Source organism: Bombus affinis, chromosome 12, assembly GCF_024516045.1.
Source record: "Bombus affinis isolate iyBomAffi1 chromosome 12, iyBomAffi1.2, whole genome shotgun sequence".
Lineage (NCBI taxonomy): Eukaryota > Metazoa > Arthropoda > Insecta > Hymenoptera > Apidae > Bombus > Bombus affinis.
In genome coordinates this window covers 9,821,308-9,844,993 of record NC_066355.1, presented here as the reverse complement: position 1 = coordinate 9,844,993, position 23,686 = coordinate 9,821,308, and the positions used below count along the sequence as shown (strand labels likewise).

General features: G+C 47.3%; 1 protein-coding gene across 1 annotated transcript in view; it reads right to left on the bottom strand.

Annotated features, from left to right (window-relative positions):
- Positions 1–22,974, bottom strand: part of LOC126922375 (cytochrome P450 306a1) — a 60,635-nt gene extending 37,661 nt beyond the window's left edge. Inside the window, exon 1 of the mRNA XM_050734919.1 lies at positions 22,964–22,974. The gene's annotated coding sequence lies outside the window, so the exon portion shown is untranslated. The remainder of the gene's footprint in view (positions 1–22,963) is intronic.
- Positions 22,975–23,686: the final 712 nt, after the last annotated feature.

Sequence of the window (23,686 nt, the reverse complement as noted above, 5' to 3'; positions counted from 1 at the left end):
CTCTGTCTCGACGCCGACGTGGATCTATGGAATTCCATCAAGCTCTACGGGATCCCTTATCGTCCTAACCGGGTCGCCGCGTCTCGGTCCAAGCGATCCCAGACCCACGTTATTTTCTTTACGCGTGCGCGCGCGCGCGCTTTCCGTCGTCGTCTTCGTCGTCGTCTTCGTTGTCGTTGTCGCCCACGCCACGTTTATATAGCATGCACTTTCATGGTTACTTTCTTACTTCCCTCTTAGGGATGAACTAACTCCGCGAAACAAAAAATACCCTCCCTACGAATTCCTTGTAATAGTCTCTTTGCGATAGGAACAGTTTGTTTCCGAATGTGGTAGGACTTGGTCGATTCTCGCGAATTGTCGTTGCTTCGCCGAGATCGATTAAAAATTGTACGAGAAACGTTTGACGATTAATGCCTCGTCGCGCGAACGATATTTGTCAAAGTTTTGAAAGAGACGCAAGACGATGAAAACGATTACAAGATTCTCGAGCAGGTGAGCTTGGCTCGGCTCTTGATCGGAACTGTCACGAAGCGAGTCGTCGTAAGAGCGAGGGTAACAAGCACCGGTACGGTTGAATTCGCTGACTCGCAGCTTTCTCGATTGGTTCCATCCGCGAACCTACGTGCTCGTCACAACAGTTCGTTCTGGATTTTCACAGCTTCCATCGACTTTCTTCCGTTTTCCGTTTCTCCTCCCTCCGTCGCCACGGTTCTTTTTTCCTTACCTTTCTTATCCTTCCCGTTTCAATGTTCTCCGGCTGGATACTGTACTTTTCCAGCTTTTATTCGTTCTATTCCGTTACCGAGAGGAAAGAGCGCACGCTAGACGAGATTCGTACGACGACTGCGGCTGTTTGACGAAGAACGATTTCATCGTCTTGTCTGTACGGGTTTTCTTGCCTGTTATCTCTTCCCATATTTTCTCTCGTTCTCAAATTCAGCCTACGACTCGATTTCGCGCCCTCCTCTCGCTCTCTCTCTCTTTCTCTCTCTTTCTCTCTCTCTCTTCTTGGCTCTCTCTCAGAGCCGGTGACTTAATCCCTCGCGGGCGTCGCTCGTTTTGCCCGCGGCATCGGTGTAGAGTAGGCGAAGCTGACGGCGGTGGTGGTGGTGGTGTTAGTGGCAGTGGTGGTGGTGGTTTAGGCGACGGCGGGGTGCGAGAGGGCAGCTACAGGCAAAAGGATCTGCATGGCGGCTCTACCGCGTCGCAAATCACTTAAACTGCGGCTGGTGGAGCTACGCGAGGGCAAGCTCGACTCTCGGGAAGGAGCAGCGGGGGAGGGAGGGGGGGCGGTCTGGTGGATAGTCGAGGGTGCAGAGGATGGAGAAAGCGGACGAGGAACAGGGGCAGGAGGAGATGGAAGTAGAGGTGGAGGGTGATTATAAGACCGCTCGGGGTTGCTGGCTAGCGAGGTAGTACCATCCGTTATGACTATAAATCTAAGATAACAATAACGTCCCCCCTCACTCCTGAGCTTCGTTCTCTCTATCCCTTCCCTTCCCACCCGACAACGGGTCTCTCGTTCTCTATTTCCCCGCGGTGTTCCCTATTCTCTCTCCTTTCAAACTCGTCTCTCTTTCTGTCCGTCCTTGCGACTCCTCGTCTGTTCGCTTGCTCGCCACTCCGCTATTCGTTCACCCTATCTAACCGACGGTTTCTAAACCCTCCGCATCGTGGCGGCCGTTTGTCCGGCCAACATTAGCGCTTAGCGGTTGTTCGCGAGCCGCTTGTTCCACGCGCGGTCGTTCCACGCACGTGTTCCTCGAACGCCGGTTCGCGTTGCGTGCGCGTCGCCAGATCGAAGCAACCGTCCACTTAAACGCTATAAACGATATGTGCGTCTTCCGTTAATACGGTGACCGCTGGCATCTTCTGGGTTGTATCCGTTGTTTATTCCATTGTTAGGTTATACTGCGCAGGATCAAGAATTTGACGAGATGTACGCCGCGAAGGAAATTTCGAGGTAGACATTTTTCGGAAATGGCGGAGCGAGTCGCGTATGTTTTCGTTCGTGCGTTAAGCTCTTCGGAATTGATGCGCATTGTACGCTGTAGACGCGCACTTGTGCAGCACACCTGTGAATTTATCGATATTAGCTGGAACACGGCCGGTACAGCTGGCGCTAACCAAATGAAACCGAAGCTAGACCATTATTTCGCGCGACAGATTCGCAGAAAAGGAGAAACGAACGGTGGAAGACGATGGGTTCTCTGTTTTAACGAACACGGTCCGCCGGCGTTTCTCCTTAACGTTAGATACGGCTTACGGCGAGGCGATCGTTTGGCACGCGTCGTTTTCCACGCTAGAAATGCTCTCGTAGTAGGCGCAACGAGATAACGGTTTGGCTTTAACGTTTGTATCCGGTACGCTTTTAATTGGGCTTAATGCCGTAAACAGTGCGCGCGTTAATGAAAAGTACCTCGACGCGGCATTACTATTCGGTACATTAAGTCGCAAAATGAAATTCACAATCGATGACCACGCTGGACCATCGGCGAAAGAGTAATAATGCATCGCGATAAATATGTATACGAGTTTATCGTAATAATGAGTTCACCGATTCCTGCTACAGAGGAGCGTATAGGATGATGCGAGCGGACGCGGTGGCTTGTCTCCGCACCGATACTCGCAGAGAGCAACAGGGACGAAGGGAAACGACGAGAGGAGGGGGGGGGGCAAAAGAAAGAAAGAAAGAGAAGGACGGTGAGAGGCAGAAGTGGAAGAGAGAAAGAAAGCGATACCGTGGCGCGTATGTGCGTACAGGGAGTAGGTTGGTGGGTAGAAATAGAGGGGTAGGAGAATGGCACTGCCGGCAGAGGCAGCGGCAGCGACAGCAACTGTAGGGGGTGGCTAAAGTTGGTTATTTTATTGGAAATTTTGGCGAGTTCGCGTTCGAATTTGTGAATCGCGACTGTTCGATTGCTTTCAAAGGTAAATTAATATCGCGCCATGAACACGTGCCTATCCGATGCACTGATGAGCTTAATGAGAACGGAAGTAAAGAGCTGTGGATAAATGTTACTTTGATCAGCAACTAATTGGACTCCGGGGCAAAACACTAGTAATTGTCGATGAGCTCATAAAGCCAGCGACGAACATAATCCGTCGAACTGGTTTTGGTAGAAGCTATAATCGATAACTTTGAATCGAAAGTGTATCCCGATCGATACGTGTTAATCAATTTTTGGTAAACGTTGATGTGGTCGAGTTGACGATTACGTGGAATTTCGTTGATAGGCAACTTACAGAGTCGAAAGATCGACTCGTTTTCTTCGGGAAAATGTGAATACGTGCGACATTCACGCGAGAACAACGAGTGGACGTGGAAACAGCAGACGCTGCTCGCAACGTGTCCGTCGAGTAGCAATAAAGGAAATCGAGGAATGAAGAGCCGTTTTAGTACATCTGCCGCTGCGTCGTCCATCACTCCCGCAACGGGGAAACTAGCTAATACACGTATAATTACTCGCTTCTAAGATTTATTTTAACTATCCCCTATATCTTCCTTCTACTAACGAGCATGACTCTGATTTACCTTCGATCGCTTCGTCCTCTTCTCCTACCGAGGCGAGAAGATGTAACGAAGACTCGTCATATACGGAAGAAAAAAGCTATGCCGAAAGTAAGGAGAAGCCGCGGAGAAACAAGAGAGAAGAGAAGAAAAGGGAAAAAAGGAAGGTCGTTCGTTAGAATAGTTGGTCTTTGGTCTTTGGCGTGGCGCAACCTACTCGGTCCATTAACTCGTTCATAGACGATCTAACGTCGTGGCGTTGTCTCACACCCCATAAGCCGGTAGTAAATCAGCTCTAGCACCCGCCTTACCACCTTCCTCTGCCCCGCGTGCTTTGCCGTTTTGGCTTCTCTAGGTTGGAAACGACGGCGGCAAACCCGAAACTCAAGCCAAACGTAGGAACGAGCAGCTAGCTAGCCTGCCCCTCGTAGGATGGTACGAACGATGCCGACAGTGTCGGTGTAAGATCGCACGCGAATCCATAATCGCTGTAAACCCAAGGACTTAGGCGGATGAAACCGCGGATCCTCTCTCTATCGCGAACGTAAGCACGCGCTCGTACACGTACACGTACACGTAAAGACCGAGCTGGTTGGGTTGCTTCATTCAGTGGCTGGCAATCTGTATTAGCTTTCTCGTGTAGCCGAGAGGACGTACGAGAAGGGAGTTGGTGGTCGCCTCTAGCCTAAATCTATATTTCTACCTCCCATAACCCGTATCTGTTCATCTGCTACCACCGAGTTAACGGTGGCAGAAGCGTTTCGCGCAACCTTCCACCACCCGTAACATCCCCTGTGTTTCCAAACCCTTCTCCTCTATCGCGTTCTGCTCTTCACCTTCGCCTCCCTTCGCCTCGTCTCGCGCATCTCGCATCTCGCATCTCTCCCATCTCGCATCTTGCTCTCGCTCGACCTCCGACGCTTCGAACTCGCTTCCCGCCGACGACAAATCCTCGCGCGGTACTCCTACAGACCAGCGCGGCGCGACGGTACGAGCACATTTTCCTGAAATACGACGTCCCCGGGAGCATAAACGCCGTTACTATTCCCACAAGTTGTAACTGGTGTTAATTATTGACTTGATACGCGTACATGTGTACGTGTGTTTACGCACGCTGGCCAATCTCTGTGTGCGTTTCTACGTTTACACACGCCGAACAAGGGGTGACACGGGGAATACGAGCGGCAGATACAGTAGGTGCTTCTGTGCGAGTGTGCCACGACGGTGTGCGACTGCGACAGAGGAGAACGAGAGAAGGAAAGGCGATAGCCTTTTCCAGCGACGCAACGTTATCTGCCGATATCCGATTAACGTTGCTTTTCGCCACGATAACGTACGAACTATCGAACGTCGTTGGCTTCGCTTATTTCGTCTTTCGTCTCCACTCGAGCATCGTGCATTTCCATTGAAGGGACTTTTTTTTTTAAATGCCGAAGCGGTTTAATTAGAATAGTTTAATTAGAATTATATTTTGGCTTACCAAATTCTAACGTGTTTTTTGCTAGCTTACCAAAAATATTCGAGTTTGTTTGAATTTCAATTTGTTTGCCTGTTATAAAACTGGTTACGCGACACGGAAAAAGTTGGGTAACGCTGAGTTCCGCAAAGGAGCGTACTCTTGACGTTTCTTCATCTTTGATAATTTGATAGACGTTTGTCAGATTTGTTTTATGTCGTTCATCGTAATTTAATCGCACTGCTCGATGATTTACTACGAATCTACGTTTTGTTTTGATAAATTTCACTGTTCCTCTTACCGAGTACTCAGAAAACACTCGGAAATGATACGAGATTTGTTCCGCGGGGATCCAAACGGCGATCTTACAGGGTCGAGCGTAAAAAACAGCTCGTCCGTCGTTTCGATTTGTTTCCCGAAAGGAAAGTTCTAAGCAGGCGTATCGTGTATATGGAACAGCTTCGGCTACGCGTTTCATGCAATCGTAGGAAGCATCCGACTAAATTGAAAGTTCCGTCTGAGAGGGAAATACATTTGTAAATGAAACAGTCATGAACGTATGCCCTGGCAGCCTGCGGCTATTCAATCTAACCGGGGTACAAAGCTAATAGAAATTCTACGTCTCTCGCATAAAGGAAACCGTGAAATAAAATCGAATGTGTGCCCCCTTGCACGGATTACCAATAAGTTGAACGTCCGATGGTTTGGATGTTCAACAAAGATCGTGCCGGCATCTGCGAAATCAACTTTCGATTCTCGGCTCCTTTCAACACGGACTGGCTGCCTTCTCCGATCAAAAATTCAAAGTCGCGCGTCGATCGGTAGAGGAAGAATTGTTTTTTAAAACGAAGACCATAGATATAGACACCTTGTACGAGTCTTCTCGTAACATAATGAAAAGCAATATGCTAACCGTAACTGCCAAATCTTCTTCGCGAAAGAGCAGAATCCTTAAGCGTCAAAACCAGTAAAATATTAAATCCTGGACAAGCTAAAATGAAACATAAAAGATATAAAACAAAATGGTTTAAATATTCTTATCCTTTTTTTTTTTTTTTGGAGATGATTTATTGAGTACCGGTTAACTCGTATCGGGTTAGTCAACATGTTAAACTCGTTGCACTTGAAACGTGCTGTCGAAACATGTTTATTCTTGGTCGTGATAAAAAGGGAATCTTCGTTGGAGGATAACGTGCCTGGAGGACAAGTCGACGGGATAATTCATTGTTCGACCGTTAACCTGGAGTCAGTTCGTTGCGCCAATTCAAAATGTATCTAAAAGGATTCAAGGGGTGGGTTGTGTGAGGTGGAGCATACGAAAATACAAAAGGAACGAGTGACATGGGAAGAAAACAGAGAGAGAGGGTGAATCGGGAGTAGACGAAAGACGGTGCAACTAGGCTTGAGAAACGAGGGAGGAGAGACGAAAAGAGCGAGGAGAGTAACGTTTTCCTGGCCGTGACACTGCTACGACGACGCTTGGTTCCCGAGCATTTTACCCTCGCTGTCGGTGACATATTTCTTGATTTTCAGAACAATACGGCTATAAAGCAACGAAGGCGTGTAAGAGTGCGTGGCGAGCAGAGTATATTTACCTGTTGTACGGTAAATAGCGAAAAGTAGCAAGAGCAATCGGGTAATTCAAAATGCGTCCCGTGTAGACTACGCGTATCGTATCATTGACCAAGCGAATATGCTGATCTGACCCTGGCGTTTCTATAGCCAGACCGGCTGAATTTAACTTGGATTTCCTTCCGTACCACGCTGCATTCTTTCTTTCCATCTATCCGTACTTTTTCAATTTTAAAAAATGTCCAAAAATTCATACTTATTTTATTTGTTCTATTATACACCAGTTCACCCCTCTTTTATACACGAGCGAAATGTCGCAAAGCACAAAATTGATAATTGTCTAAGTATCTAATCCGCTTCAGAGAACTTTTTGTCCGTTTAACTTGAAAGAAGACGTAAAGTCGTCAAAGAAGTTTACGCTGTTAGCGAATTGATTTGCAAATTATGACAATCTGGTGATGACGTCGGTATATTCGAAACGAGAAGCGTACAGCTGTGGTGTGAACGTATTAGAATGTCTCTAATAGACGCATTGGCGTTAATTCTACCAAGATGCTTTGGATAGCATGTGTATCTATCACGTATCTTGTAAGGTCGTAATGCTCAGTGAACGTATAATATCCGAGTAATTGTTAATAAGAATACCGGTATTGTTTAAACGATGGCGGACGTGAGAAGCGATAGGGAGAAAGATCATGGAGGTCAGAAGATATTGGCACGAGGGAAAACCAAGAAAGGGAGAACGACAGACGTTTATTCCTGACCAGACTGCGGACGATTCCAGCAATAAGAGGCTTCTGCTGGCGAAGGGATGAATCGCCGGGAGATGATTATTTCGTGGCTCACCGGGATTGAATCCGCGTTGAAGAGTGCTCGACGTGGCGCGGTCAGGCCAGTCTTGCGAGAACGGAAGATCGTCGATTCGGTCTTTCATCGGATGCGACTTTCCAATATCGTCTTCAACGACGTTTCGATCAACAACGTTACCGTCGCTGCCATTGCCACTCTTGTGCCAGTGGCATAATCTCGATCTGTTCTATTCGTTTCGGACACCGTTCAGTCTGTGATCGACGTCCTTGCACAATTTTTCGTATAATCTTGTAATTGTACGACCGTATCGCGTATTCGGTATTTACTTATCTTATCGATAATCGTAAATATCCGGATACTTTGGTCGAAAAACGTTTATATTTGGAATTAGATATCTTTTTCGTCTATAACATTATGAGCTTTTTCCTCGAAAAATCTCTCGCCTTTATCGATAGCGAATTCCTTCAAATAATCTTCACAGGCTTCTTATTCAGGCTTCACAGGCTAGAGTATTCTTTCTTGTACATAACTTTCGAATAAGTTTCGTCAAGATCTCGATAGATAATAAAAAATGCGTTAGATGACAGGAGGAGAGAAGGAAACATATTTCTAACGCGGACACGTTAGATTTCAGTTGTTGATTCTACGAGTTAAAGTATCGGCGTTATGGGATAATTTAATCGTAATGAGAAATCGTGTTTCCAGTTGGTGGCATGAAGCAGTCTGTAAGATCGAGAGACACGGTGCGATTCTATTTAGCGGTGCGTCGTTTGACGGGGTTTATTGGGGGTGCAACAGGTCGGGTTAGAGTAGAGTGTGTTCTCTCACCACCATCATTAGTCAACGTCACCACCCGAGTCTCTCTCTTCCTCTTCCACTCTCTCTCTCTCTCTCTCCTCCCCCCATGTTTCTCACGCGCGCTTGTTACCTATCTTCTTCTTCGTCCGTGCATCTACCTACCTACCTGGCTGGCTGGCTGGCTGGCTGGCTGGCTGGCTGGTTGGCTGACTGGTTGGTTGACTGCTTACCTACCCTATCCTGTACCTATTGCTAGCATATCGTCGATCACTAAATCGCTCAACGTATATACCGCGTGATTTCCGTAGGAAGAACGTACCATTAAGTACTCGAGGTTTGTGTGTACTATATTATTCGTTCCAACGTTCGGATTTTTGCTCGATTTGGCGTTCATCGCTGACTCCATCAATTCTTGCAAACGAGAATTAATAACAATTGACCAGAAGCAGCATAACACCTATATATCCGTGTCAAGGATTGGTATTTCACTCACAAACGTTCTTTCTTGTTCCCTGAGAAAAATTCTCAGAAGTGACGCGTTCAGATATGGTCCAAGACTGCGAACACGAAAGCCATAGTTATTGTAATTCTTTAAAAAAAAAAAAAAAAAAAAAAAAGAAAAAAGGAAAGAATATACATGATACACAGAGACAAAGAATTTTTGTCTCTCGAGTGTAATCAAGATCCGAAAAATGAATGCGCGATTGACGAAAAAGGAAACGAGCATCGGAATGTCTGGTGAAAATGGTAGAATCGTTAAAGTGTATCGCAAGCATAGTCTCGCTTGAATGTCGGTAACAAAACGAAGCAGTCGGCCTCTTCTTCGTGTCGGATCGCGTAATCCGGCCGGATCATCCCATTGTTGTTAGCCCGCGTGTGGATAGGAGCTTTGTAGTTTCACGAGCAGAAGCCACGTTGCTGCACCTTTTCCCTACCTTCTATTTCCTGTTTCTGTTCTAGCGGAGGGGCATTCTCTCTGTCTCAGTAAGTATAAGCTCTTTCCAACAAATCCACCAGCTCGTTTAGTGCCGCACCGAGGATTAGCAGAAAAGCCTTCTTCTTGCGTCGCGTAACGCGCCTGACCGCGCTTACGGTGCACGGGGTGCAGCGCGCACGTGCTCTATACCATGCAAGTTTCCTCGCGCGTGCACGACCGTGTCTATTCGGTCAGCGGTGGTATAACGCGCAAGTTATACTTTGCCTCCTCTCGCCGGAAGCAAAAGGAACGTATGCGAACCGTGTACCAGACGGGTAACCGGAACACGTATGATACGCGCTGGGAAAAGTCAAGAGTAACTCGTAACGCATTTGAACTGACCACGGATCGGATCGAGGCAGCTGGAGCCGCGGGAAGGTTGAAAGCCGCTGTCAACGTCTCTCAGTGGGCAGCGCTGTCTAGTCTGTAAACCTTGTTATCAACCACCGGCCATTAGGGGTCCAAGGCGACAAAATGCCGAGCAAAGTGCCATCTTTCCCATACAATTACGGTTCACGTTGTCGATGATGCTAGCGCGCGCGTGTACCTTCCTTATCCCGCTTGCTTGAATTATCAACGCGGGGCGATTAACGACTTAAATCGCGCGTGTCACAGTAACGCTTTCTTCAGGCGGAGGGAATTAAAACGCGTTTAAAAGAACGCGTCGTTAAAAGCGCGAACGAACCGCGTGCTGATTTAATGGGCGGCGGGAAGCGGAAAGTAACGGCGAAAACGTAAGGGAGAAAAAGACGTAAGGGTAGGGGACACGGAGAGAAAGGTCGTAATCGAAGGAAGAAAGTATTTGCACGAGAGACGACAAGATGCGTGTAATTTTTATCGATCTCCGTTCGATCGGGCCGAAGTATTCGTTTTAGGCGGATGCCACGGCACGACCTTTTATCATATTTAGAGTCGAATCGGTGGAGGACGGGGATGACGGGCGACTGTTGTTTTCGCATTAAAAAATTGGTAAAGTGGAAGTACAAATCATCGAACGAGTACCGGTTATTTGGAAATGTTGAACCAACCAAAAGAGAAGGGTATAAACGGGCGGCTGGTGGGATGGAGGGAGGGAATGGGGATGGAGGGAACGGCATTTGCCGTAACAAAATGCGAAGCGCTGCACGCGTTAATTCCCGTCCATAAAAGCCATCGACAAATCAAACCTTCGACGTGATTCACTGCTGGCATAAATACAACTAGATCAGCGTGTGTACGAGAAACGTGGTATGAGCGATGGGTCGACAGCCGTTTACCTCTTCCCCCGCTCTTTCGCCGCTTCCTCATCCTCCGTCTCTACCACCACCGCCGCCGCCACCGCCGCCGCCGCCGCCGCCGCCGCCGCCGCTGCCGCCGCTACCACCACCGCTGTTTCATACCGCCACCGCTACCTCTACCGCTACCTCTACCGCTACTGCCGTCGCTACCGTCACCACCTCCTCTTTCCTGCCTCCTGCCAGCTGCCCGGTGCCCGCGGCCCGCTCTGTCCACTGCCCACTGCCCACTGCGCCCACTGCCCGCTGCTCATTGCCCGTTGTCCGCTGCTCGTTGCTCGTGCTTCCCCTTACCCTCTCCTCCACTCTCCCCTTCTATCCTTTTACTCTCTTTCTCTCGTGCCATCGCTGTTCCCTTTTTCCAAAGCGTACGCCACCGCCACTATTGCTACCAACCGCGAACGTGTTACGGCTGCCGCCAAACCGTTATGTCCCACTTTTGTATTTTCCTAGCCTCGTTATCGCTCCCAACGAAACTTTTTCCCCCATTGTATACCAACATTTTTTCTTCGAATCAATTCGTATCTTTCGATCCTCGTTTCCTCTCTCGTTTATCCCTCGTTTATTTTCAAACAACGAAAACATCTTCCACGTCCTTGAGACGTTTGCCTTAATTTGACGTACGACGAGGAAGAATTTTGAACGTGGCGAGCATGTGCCACGCGTTCAAGTCGGTCAACAGTCGATCGCTCTCATCGCCAACCGGAAAGTTAAGCGTCGTCGATTTTTCGCTGACAGCGAACCCGTCGGAACACGATGTTTAAAATAACCAAATGGACGTCCATTGGACGATTCGGCGAATCAACGATTCGGCCGATGACGGCGGCTTTGCGAAGAGAAATAAAATAATCGATGTCGCGTCAGTTTCGATCGAACCGCGCAACCATTCTACTAGCCACTAGCCATCGGCCGACAGCCGACACCCGATACCGGACACCAGACACCCCTCGCCGCTCGGCACAGGGTAGTCGGCCACTCGCCACTGGTAGCCAGTATCCCAGAACCGTGCACAGGTCACCACCCCTACCTTTCGCGAATAGTTCGCTGGTATAATATGCGGTGTTCGGGATGATTTATAGGCGCGTGATATTTCTCGATACAATGGCAGCCGGCGGTGTTGGTAGCGGAGACAGTACGGAAAAGGTACGCAGAGGGTAGGAGAATGGGGGAAGGGCGTCGAGAATGGGAACGGAGAGGTCGTGATACATCGGGGGTGGGTGGTGGGTCGGGTAGAAGAGAGCGGAAAGAGAAAGGGTGGTTTCAAGCTGAGAAGTTAGCATTGTACGTCGTGCTCGTGGAACGAATGTCCGCGTTTCTTGCGGCATAGACTCTATCACGGTACTCCATACAGAGAGCTCGGGCTGCTTCGAATCGTCAGGGAAGCAGAAGCGCGCACGGACGGGGTGAGGGAAGCGGTAAAAGAGGGAGGTCTGTTCACTTATCTCGCAGCCCGTAAATAATAAAAATATAGACATTACGCGACCGTATATCAAGCGAGCGTGTTTGGTTCGTTTTACGTTTAAGATAAATTCGCGTACCGCGACGTCGTCCTCCCGAAGCTTGCCCGAGGGAACGAATTAGAAGAGAAAACGAATGGAAAAACGAGCAACCTCGTTTCTTTCCTATGCTATATTCCTTTCCAGGGGGGTAATCGCTCCGTGACGGGTGAACGCGTTGGATACGTGAAGCGACCGAACATAGAACGGCCGTCTAATCGTATTTGTTGCTACGGTTCTTGGTCATCGAGTTGCTATTACACAAAGTTTTAATTATTTTTATCGTCGGTAAAATTTATCCTCTACGAAAAATTGAGAGGCGTGATTCAAAGCGTTTCTAATAGCAATGTTATTATCAACTACCAAAGCGTTTGAATGGGCAATTCGACCTCGGACTCTTAACTTCGTAAATGATTCGAATCAGTCGAAGAACGATATCGTCATATCGGTCAACTTATCGTCGAAATGTAAGATCTTGGCAAAGCGTTACGTAGGAATGTTCTTTCTCTCTTTATCATTCATGGATGAACGACCGGTACAAGTACGTTTTGACGTGTTACGCGAACACAGTCGTGTTTGTCTTTACGACACACGGTGAGAGTAGCTGAAAGATTCAGCGCGTTGCACCGTTAAAAGTCAAGATCGTCGAGACGTCCGCACAGGCAAAGGCAAAGGCATCGGCACTCCCCAGCCGCTTTATAAACTATTCCTGTTGTCTCCTTGGGTATTATTCCGAGTGCTGATTTATAGGCTCCATTAATTAACGGGAGCGCCTTTATTCGGACGAAAGGGATGGACCTATTGCTCACCGGTTAGACGCCAATTCAGTGCCATTGTTCTTGCGTCGTTTGCACACGTACGTACGCACACGAGCACAATCTCGGGAGCACAGCGTACGACGAATACGACGATAATTTTTCGCTGGTGAAATAAAGTCGGGAAAAGCGCGAGCACTGGAGAAAAGGCCGGTTGAAGAGGGCAAAACGAAGAAAGGGGAAGAATAGAGGAAGTCCGAAGTGGGCGTGCTCGCAAACACCGTGAGAAATATTTTTCCACTAGCGAAACAGCATCACCTTGTCCCTTTTGTCCAGGCGGTACGATCGAGAGCCTCGCTTAGCGCTAGGCTTACCTTCTCTTCGAGCTTCGCACCCCTTCTGCTCTGTGTGTGTACCGCGTTATATTTAAACGGACTATTTTAATCGGATAATAACCGAAAGGAATCGTTTGACTGATGAAAGCGTGCGGATCGCGTGTTTATTCGTTCGTCATTTCCAGCGCGAGTCAACCATGTCCTCTTGCAAATTCGGGCTATGTATCGCGGTATACCGACGATGGATACCGATGATAGTTTTATCGTTAATGGGAAGCCACCCAGAACTTTTCAATCCTTATATTTTCTGGTTAACATGATAAGGAACGAAGTATGGCACGTTTCAAGCTGTATTGAAAAATAATTTATCTTTTTCTTGCCTATAATATATTATAGATTAGTGAACGAACACGCTGTATTCACGCTGGCAAAAAAGAAAGACAAGGAAAGAAGAGTATCTAAAAATTGAAGTAAAGATACAACGAAACAGATAGCAATAGATAGCAACAATAACTAACGATTAATAATTTAGCCAGCGATCTTTATGAATTTTAGCCACCGTATCTTACACTGCAATATATATTTATCTTACGAAAGATTTACATGCATATTCAATACGCTATATTTTATAATGCCCTAATATTTTACCAACACTATGTTGTTGCTACAAATCAGCTAAATCGCGCACTAGCGCATCTCCACGTGCAATTAACAGCGCCCACGTTAGAAGTGGTTTCACGATCATGATCTCGCGTTATCGATCTGGATCGTAGCTGTTAGTTTCGCAAATAGCGGACACGCCTCGACGTTTCGCGTGCGAACGATCACGGTTGCCCTTAACGAGTCCGACCTGGACGCTATCGAGTATCGTCTCCGCAACTTGTCTATCATTTTTCTGTCAACGATACTCACGGCTTCCACGTATCCAGCCGATATAATGATGGTTCACTGAAATTTTCCGCGCATTATTCGAGACGTAACACGTGCTCGTTGTATCGCGTAATTCGTCCGGATCGGTGGTTGACAGGTGACAGGTGTGACGCGGGTCAGCGCGTGACATCTGTCAACTGTGAATGTTTCAAGCGACGACGGTGACGTCCGTGGCGCGCTGAATGCAGGCTGACGTTGTTATCGCGTCGACGCTACCGGTCGATCTAATGAGCTCGGACGCGTGGAAGCGCGAGAGAACGGCCGGAAGAAACGTTCCAAGTGAGGATCGATGGAAATTGAGCGTGTCAGAGATCTCGGCTTGGCTAGAAACGCGCGAAGGTGAAACGTCCTTGCGTCTAACTACTCGTCTTACCTCGTCTTACCTCGTTTTACTCGTCTTGCTTGTTGGAATCGATGGACAGGTTGCGAAGAACAGACCAGAGACTGACTCGAATCTCGCAGAAGCGTGGCACGGGACATTGTAAACGCTTCGAAGTAGACTGTGAATAGAGAGAAAGAGATAGGTAGAGACATCGAAGAGAGGAGAACAAGGACTAGGAGGGGAAAGAACGAGAGAGTCGTTATTTGTCACGGTAAGCGGCCTTTCTCGCAGTATTATTTCCCGCAAAGTGTTATTAACTGCTCTCATATTTCGCCTTTTTCTACCCGCTCGCTTGTTTCTCTTTTTTCCCTTTCGTCCTGTCGCTGCTCCCTTTTTGTTTTTAATCGTTAATAGCACCCGTTCATTTCGGCGCTTAACCACGGCTGTCACACGTAGTTATTTAGCTGAAATATCAGTGGTAGGAACATTATGGTTTTCAACGAATACGAAAACAGAAGGTTGTACGAGCACGGTAAAACGCGGGATAAAACGCAAGATAAAACGTAGGATAGCTCTATCCTGTATACGAGAATCGGTGGCTCATACGCGGATGTTCGAACCCGAGTTGATTTTTTCTACGCGGTGCGTCGTCTTCGTTTCCTCTTGTTTGTGTTTTCGTTGCTGGTGTTGCGCTCGACCTTCGGAAGATGGCCGATCGAAGGCGGCGCGAACGAAACCAATTCGAGCCGATACTTTCTATAATCTGAGACGCAGAAGAGGGAAGTAAGTACGGGGAGAAAGCGGTTTTGTCTCTTGAAAAAGAGAAAGGGCAGCGAGCTAGAAGGGGGACGAGGAGCGAAGGCTTGGTAAGCTGATAAAGCGAAAAGAGAGGTGGTTTCTGGCTACGGATAGTCGCAAATCACTTTAACTGCCCGTGGAACAGTTTGGAGCCGCTAATGGCGTCAAGTGTCTCGGATACACCATGGCTTTGGGTTTGGGACGACAGTTTCTACCGAGAAGACGGCCCAGGGATACCAACGATGCTCTGAAAGTTAGCGCGGGATAATGGTACCAAGATCAAAAGCGAAAAAACAGGAGAAGAACTATTTCACCATTCTCCAAATTTCAACGATTTGAAATCGTTCCTCTCGAGGAAATACGTTCGACTGGAATTTGGGCTACCGTCGCTCGCAATATCCGCTATGACGTGTTACGCATTGTTACACGCATATTTTGTTGCTTCGATTTCTCGGAATTCTAATATCCTCGTTAATTGAGCTGCCCATTGGTATCTTACTCACGCTCGTTCATTCTCGTCCGCTCATTCAAATTCTCAGAAACCACCTGTCCAGAGAGAGAGCGAGAGAGAGAGAGAGAGAGAAGCTAAGCGTTCAAGTTTGCCTTAGTAAAAATTTCCTATGTAGCGTCTCTTCGTCTTTCAAGATACGTTGAGATATTCGAAGATGCCAGGCGCCTTTTTATCTTCAACACAAAGTTACATCACACCGGTTAAGGCGACGATTAAATATTCCTAATTGAACGAAGAAAGACAAAGATGTCGCGCGGAAAAGGACGAAATTTGAGTTTTCTTCGATCTCGGAATGGCAAGTAGGATTTTCGAACTAAAGGGGACAAAGATATGGTCCCGGGCTACGAACGCTAAAGCGGGAGTGTTTCGATGGTTGCGCAAGGGCGAAAATCGGAGAGATATTCGCTATATATCTCTGCGACTCGCGTATTCGTGTATTCGCGTATCTATGTAATCGGTACAAGGCTGGAGAATTGGCGTATCATTGTTGTAACACGTGAGCGTTTATGCCAGTAAAAAGGAAGCACGTATAAAAATATTCCGCTACCGTTGTGTGCTGGGGTAGGGTGGATAAGGGGGTGGCCAACGTAGCGAACTGAAATCGACATGACCGGTCGGCACAAAATTTATTTATTATTTTTGTCGTGCAATTTTGTATCGTGCCCAACTGCGGTGAAATTAAATTATTATTTTGCCGGTATAAATCATCGGTTCGTTGAGTAGGCGGGGTGAATGCGAGGTAGAAGGGAGGGGGAGGGGCAGAAAAGGAGGGGGATGGATTCGATGGAAGTGAGTGAATAAGAGAAGTATGGGTAAGTGTGCGAGAGAGAACATCCGTTCGCTTTAAATCCCCGCAAATGAATATTTATATTTTCCATTGAATTACTCTTTCGGGGCGGCATAATACGCGTGAAATTGAAATATATTCGATAAATTATTTTATCGAGTAGCGGCACGACTAATCGGTGGCTGTATACCGCGGAAAATTTTCATATTACTCGGTAAGAATCAAAGTTTGCGCAGGTCGAATCGAGGTTGAGTTACACGAACGATAAGGAGATTCTTTGTCGTAAGGCGATTACGAGAATGTATTAACAAAGACTTTCGAAATTCATTAGGTGTTGTCGTGGTCACGATGGTAGCGAAGATTTGCACCACGCGAATGTATACATATATCGAAAGCATAGTTGGACGTGTTGATTGCGTGACAGAGGAAAGGTTTGAAAGAATCGGACGTGCATAAATCCACAGGATGATTTTGTTTTTTCGGCGGTGGTTAGCGCGCGACGAATCGCACTCGCTCTCTCTCGAAACAATCGCAATGCGGTTCGATCGACGTTTATACGCGCGAGAATGATTGCAGTTCGTAACTCCGTGTAAAAGCCCATTTCGCGATTTCGTAATTCGAAATAATTATTGGTGCGCATTGCGACGGCCATTATCGCGGACAAACAGTTTTATATCGTAAACAGACGCCATTAACAAAGAAGAATTGTTCGGTGGTTTCGATGTGCTCAGCAACAAAAGCACGGTCAGATTACACGTACCACCGATGTAACTGTCGTAATAACGAACTGCGTGGATTAATTTCGCAACAAGCATTGCGGTTCGCAAAATCCACAGTTTAATCTGTAGTCACCGTTACCGCGGTGAGACAATCGGGCGCGCTGCGATTCGTTCGCGAGCCATCACTGTTTCGTCGTTCGTCGTTCGTCGTTTGTCGTTTGTCGTTTGTCGTTTGTCGTTTGTCGTTTATCATTCGTCGTTCGTCGTTTGTCGGTTGTCGTTTGTCGGTCCAGAATAAATCGATTCATTCCTCGATCGTCGTCTTGCGATCCTACAGCTTCTTCGATTCCTCCATTTTGATCTACGTATTTCCGTATAATAGCTGCTCGAAACATACACACGCTTGAAGAAACATTGCTAGAAGAACGATAATGGCTGAAATCATGGTGTTGAAGCTGCACGAGCAAAAGTAAACTCAGATAGAACGTTGAACGAACGAAGAATGGAACGAAACACAGCCGCACGTGTGACAAGAGGAGCAATGATAGAAGAGACGCGCGTATAGAAACCATTCGTATCTGCAGTTTGGTCACATTAACGCACACCTACGTATATCTATTTCGCGTAGAGGGGAAAAGCTGTGAATCGCGAGAAAGACGGTCTATGACGAGGGAGAGAGAGAGAGAGAGAGAGAGAGAGAGAGAGAGCATGGTGGGTGGAAGAGTGAAACGGAAGAGAAGGAGCAGAGTAAGATGAGTTAAGCGTTTAATAAGCTTAATCACGCGACAGATCTGTGAGATACAACTTGCTTCGCCTTCGTAGCGAAGCTGTAGCCAACCAGCAACCCTTCCAGCTTCCTCCCTTCTCTCGTTGTTTCTCCTCTATGCATGCCACCCTCGCTTCGGCTCACCTCCTCCCTGTTGTACCATCTGCTGTTACTATTTTACCGGCGGTTCTACGAATGTACGAGTCTCGCAGCACTCGCCACCCGTTCCACCGTACGATCCACCACCCGTTTCACCACCCAGTCCACCCAATCTACCCTGTCCACCCGGTTCACCCGGTTCACTCGGTCCACTCGGTCTACTCGGTCCACCTCGGTCCTATTAACGGAAAACTGTTTATTGCCAGCGAATAACGGATCCATGGGGATTACGCGTGGATCGCCACTCTTTATCATGCCTGACGATCACGCACGACAATTGCGCGCGATGAAAATTTCAAGCAGGCACGGATCTTTCTTTTCGATGCTCGTTATCTTCTGTAAGAAGTGGAATACTTTAGTTTGAAAGAACGACGCGAAGGTTTCTGAAAGCGGGAGAAAGTGGACGAACGAAGAAAATCGTCCCGAGTCGGCGTTCGATGACGAACGAATCGGCTTCACGATGTGCGGACTCTAACGAATAGTTTGCTAACGTGGAATATTGGGCGATAACCGGTGGTTCCCTTCGACATCGTTAACCGGAAACAATGAGCAGAATCGCGCAGGATTCCAGCCGGAATTGCATCCAAAAGCGACGAGCCTCCTCGAATAATGGCGATCGATGCGTCTCGCGCATTCGAAGATTATTCGAAGAACGCCGGTAGCGAATTCGCTGTCTAACACGGATGTGGTCTCGTTTAAGAATATCCACGAAAGATATCAGGCAGAACGTATCAGGGAAATTAATTAGAAATTCTAAGTCGTGTATCTACTGTTCGTTGCGTTCCTCGGTCTCGTGAAAAAGAAAGAATGGGAAGCGGGAAGTGGAAAGCGAAAACCGGACAATGGATGAAACACGAGGCGGAGGAGCATTAAGGCGATGGTATTAAGCCAAAGGTAGATGTTTCAAAGGTTTTCCAAAGCTTTCGTTTTAGCCACGATGGTGCGGTATGCGCGATTAGATCGTCAACCATGAGATAATTGAGGAAGACTGTCCGATGAAAATCCCCTTCTCGTGGTTCTCCCCTGGTTTAGCTAGCCAGATCTGGCCCTCTTCTCGGAATATGCATATTTAACGAGTTATCAAGTCCGCGGGCGTGAAAGACGCCCTTCTTCCCACCATGACATTCCCAAGAGGCGGCTCGCTTATCCGGAAATTACCCAAGTTTCGTACACGGCAACCGGTTGCCACCTTAACGGAAAGGCAACTGACTCATGGTCCGAACCTTTCAGACCATACTTTGACAATAATCGCTGCCAAAATCAAACGTTTGTAGCGGTCGTACGAGTGACCAACGAGAGTTGCAGAAAATTGGATTCCGAATTTCTGTCACGTGTGCACATATTTGTTATTAGAAGCAACTAACAGAAGACAATTGATAGCCTTTGTAGACGAGGAGCTTTCAGTCGTCCACAGCTAATTACACATTTAGCTGAATCCGTGAGATGTACCTCTTTGGATCTACCGTATTTGGATCTACTTCTCGTCTATGATAAAACTGTGCAGCTATTTCGGCTAACACAAACTACCGGAGCAAATACGAAAAATCATTCGACGTTCTTAAGTCGAAATGCGAATCGTACTTTGTAGCGTATATATAGTAAAGTTTATCGGTTGTCTGGTTGCGCTAATATCTTTAACAAGAAATCTATTACGTCTGAATAAAGAAAACTGACAATTACACCTTGCCATATATACGCACTGCTGTCATTCGACAAGACCGCAGATTGTTCAGTGGCGTAAGGACAGGTTGAGGGCAGTCTACTCTATCTTGAAAAGAGACAAATAAGATATTTGCACGAAGTAGAGCAGTACGGTAAACTATGGCGAACAACAATGAACGACGACGAATGGTCATAATCGAAGTGTCGGTATATAGATGGAATATTTCTGCGATGGGCCACGACGGGTCAAGATAGACCGCGATGAGCCGCGATGAACCGCGATGGGACGGTGGATAGTTTGTGCACGCTGCCATAAGTGCAGTGGCCTCGCGTGGAAGGCAGCGAGGGTGGTGGTTCGCGTGCATAACGGGCGAGCAGCATTGATACGGCCGGATCACAGCTACCGGACCAATGTATTTTACTGCCCCGAGGCTTAGCGCTATCGAAGCACGCAGTCACCCGCCATCACTCCGCGCACGAGTATGTAGTGACGGTAATAGTCACTATATCATTGGCTCTTGGTAATACCCTGGCTGCTGGCGGTGCTGCTGATGCTTCCCTTCGCTTCTCCCCCCCTCTCGTGGTACCATACTCCCCTACCACTTTTCGTTCCCCTTCGATCGCCATCCTCGCCTCCTCACCCTTCTACGCTACTCGCACGTAATGTTCGAAATGAAAATGAATGTATTTCGGATAGCGATAAATACCGCAGCGATTCGGTTGCGTCGCGCGCGATTCTCGCCCACCTTTGCACCACTTTCCTCCAAACGATGCTTTGCCTCCAACGTATCATATACGTCGACTACCTACGAATACCTGGCTAGCCCCTGTCGAATCTTTCCTTTCAAGTACCAACTATCTTTTTCATTTTCTGCTTCGTCACGTTCGGTAAGAAATAGTAACAAGTAACAAATCGGAGAAAACTTTCTTTGGTCAGTCATCTTCGCATAGACAGTTGGTATACGACATTGATCCGCTTAACTTGGATCGTTTCGATAATGAAAACGAAGCGAAAGGTAAAAAATGCGGTAGGGGCGAAATAGCGGACGAGGTAAGAAGTTGCGGAAAGAAAATGAGCGATGCTGCGTTGTCAAGGATTGGCGTCTATGTCGATGTCGGTCCGGCGAATTTCGGTCTCGACCTCGTCTTCAGTCGCGGCTTTGGATTCTGGATGGGGGAGATTGATCCAAGGTAGCATTACTTCTGGTTAGCCTCCGAGCGACACGCTGTTAGTCTTCATTCCTCTCTCTCTCTCTCTTTCTCGTAACCAGCCACAAACTCCGGCTCCTCGCTTGATTGCGTCTAGTTAGAGCCATGCCAGACCCATCAGTCGTCTGCCGTGCTCGTTCTACCACGATTATTTGTCTTTCCATTTTAAGAGTCTGGAAAGGTGTGAGTCACGATCGTGAACAGGGGATTACCGTGTTCTTAATCGGCCAAGTTTAACAATCGATGCAAGAAGGTGTACGCCCAGTGAAAATAAGAATGAAGAGGTGTAAATGTAGAAAGGAAGCTCTGTATAGCTGGTTCGCGGCTCGCACTTTCGCGACTCTTATTACAATTCATGAAGATCAAAACTGCGTTAAAGGAGGAAAGAAAAAGAAACGAGTTTCGCTTTCGACGTCTTTCATCTTTTTAATAAAAGTAAGAGGCTTGAACGAATTCGCCGATCTTCGTACCGTAACAGGAGGTTATCCTGTTCTTGACCAGCCAGGTTTAACAGTCGATGGTGGAAAGATGTTGACTTTCGAAAAAGAAGTCGAATCTCGTTAGGACAACAGGAACGATCATCCGCATGATTTCGCGATGCCGTTAAACGGTAGGCTCGGGACAGGGGAAGCTCGCGAAGGAAAGCGGGACGACTGGGTTTTCTCCGTGTCGGAAAGTGAATACGCTTGTACGGTGTAAACGCAGGCTTGAACGTACATACGTATACGTCTGGTCTGGGTGTACGGCACGTGAAATCCGATCGTAATTTTAGCCGCACCGCGCCTGCCGTACCTGCTAATCCATTCATACGCTCTCCGAATCCTCTCCTCTCTTTCCCTCTCCCATTCTCATTCTCATTCTCGCATTCGCTATCTAGCGTTCCTGCCTCTACTCTTTCCCTCGCCATTGGTGCGGCGATGTACACACCAGGTCGGATATATCGGCCGGTATTTCAGCCGCCATGCGGAGGTAATGGATTCAGAAACGCGGCGGACACCGCGCGCCCCGTGTTAATAACAATCCATACTTATTGCCCGCATATTTTACCGATCCCCCCGCACCCTGCCGCTTGCTACCGACTATATTACAACATATGGAGAGCATAAACTTTTATGGCTACCCTTCTACCGCCGCCCTTCCTCCTCCACCAACACCTCCTCTTCTCCACCTCCTCCTCCGCTACCTCCTCCTCCACCTCCTTTTCCACCGACCACCTTTCGCGCTACCCATCTAACGACCGGCTGCCTGTTTCTATTCCCCTCCCCCACCAGCCGTCTCTGCCCCACACCATACCCCTCTTCTAACCATCACCCTCTGATTCACTCTCCCTTTTCTGTTCGCTTTTGCCACGGTCTACTCAGTTTTTCTACATTCTAATTTCTTCTTCGTTTCGCATTTAGAAATGTACAGAGAAAGAGAGAGGCAGAGCGGAAGGGATAGGTTAACCCTCGTACGGTAAGTAAAATGTGGAGCACGTAAAAGAATTTGAAGATTCGATGTTCGAGACTTTTCTGTAAAGTTTGATGCGGAAATGTCCAAAGAATGAAATCAAGAGCAGCGTCGTAGTATTTTCACTAGGAAATAAAAATATTATTGGAAGAAATATGGAAAGTGTAACTGGCTCGGACACTAGGGTTAAACGTTACGCTCGCGAATGTCCAGCGTGTAAACGATTGACTATCTTACTGCACGTATGGTGAGTAGTGATATCAGGGCTTGGTAATTGATAATATCCCGTCGTTATTGTTTCGCGAACCAAGAGACAGTCGCGTTAAATGTTCTTTTAAATGATGGCGGATATATTGTGCGAATCGAGCAGCACGTGTCCATTATGTCTAACAAAAATAACACGAATCTACTCCTCAGCTATTGCTTCGCTCGGACACGTATCTCTTGCGTCTGACCATATACGTACTTATATCACTTAACGCGCTCCATCATCCATCATTGCGTGTTTCTTCTAATCTGTTCTCTTTTACCGAGTCCAAAATTAAATATAAATGTCTATAATCATGAAATTAAATGTTAATAAAGACAAATGAATCGCAAATAGAACTATTTTAGCCTGCTAACCACTGTTGGCCAATCAATTCGTTAACTGGATCCTCATTTACTTGGATATAACAATTTCTTTATTTGCGAATCTCTTATTTTTTAATGAGGCTTTTCGTTTCTGCTTGTATTTTCAATAATTAAAATTGATCTAACTACAATCGAAGAATATATATTTGAACTTTATCTTTGAAACGAGATAAGGTGTGTTATTACAAACGGACGTTCGCAACTGTAGGATAACCGGTACACCACTGGGTTCAAGCGTATCCAACATCAACGAGAACTACCGCGAGACCGCAGCGGTCGTTCCGAGGCGTAATAGTTTCGTTTGACTCGGTTCTCGTCGATCGACAAAAGACGAGGTTAACGTCGTCTACGCAGCGCGATATTTCAAGCATAAAACAACGAACAGCGTCTAACTGGCGTACCAACGATCGTGATAACAAATGGAATGCACTCATTGGTCAGCGATTTATAATCCCTCGCATAGAGTACAGAAGCGCGCACGTGGTCGCGCGCGAACGTGCCAGCTAGCCGACCGACCAGGCGTCGGCCAACTATCGTGCAACGAACGAACAAACGAACGAACGAGCGAGCCTGTCCTCTCGTTCTCACCAGCGCATTGTCTGCCCCAACCTATCGGGATGTAGAGACGCTTCCGCCAACATCGACATTACATTCCACATTAACCAAATTATGATTTAAGGTCTCGTATTGTCGGCGTGCCGATTGTTCACATCCAAATAGTCCTTGCACAGAGGCACAGTTATAAATTATAATAT